The 395-nt window shown below is 63.3% G+C and overlaps 1 protein-coding gene across 1 annotated transcript in view; it reads left to right on the top strand.

The window, feature by feature from the left end:
- Positions 1-395, top strand: part of SPRED2 (sprouty-related, EVH1 domain containing 2) — a 124967-nt gene that overhangs the window by 1290 nt on the left and 123282 nt on the right. The gene's annotated exons all lie outside the window — the stretch shown is intronic.

Below are 395 nucleotides of genomic sequence, written 5' to 3'. Positions count from 1 at the left end.
CCCGGAGTGGAGTTGTTTGCGCCGCGTTTAACTCCGGATCCTCCCGCGTTAGCGCTCCGGGTTTTAAGATGCCCGAGAGGAGGGAGGAGGTGGCAGCGGGGGACTCGCACACATCTGGCCTCCGGTTGGTTCCCTCCCGACCCAAGGTGGGGTTAGTTGGTCTTCCGAAGGCCAGCAACCCTCCGGCCACCCCCAGAGCTCACCGTCTTCCCCCTCCTCCTCTTCCCTCCGATTTTTAATCCAGGGGTTTGGGAGGAGGGAGGGAACCAACCGGAGGCCAGATGTGTGCGAGTCCCCCGCTGCCACCTCCTCCCTCCTCTCGGGCATCTTAAAACCCGGAGCGCTAACGCGGGAGGATCCGGAGTTAAACGCGGCGCAAACAACTCCACTCCGGG

This window comes from Bison bison, unplaced genomic scaffold (assembly GCF_000754665.1).
Source record: "Bison bison bison isolate TAMUID 2011002044 unplaced genomic scaffold, Bison_UMD1.0 scf7180017864489, whole genome shotgun sequence".
Lineage (NCBI taxonomy): Eukaryota > Metazoa > Chordata > Mammalia > Artiodactyla > Bovidae > Bison > Bison bison.
This window is presented reverse-complemented; position numbering and strand designations above follow the sequence as displayed.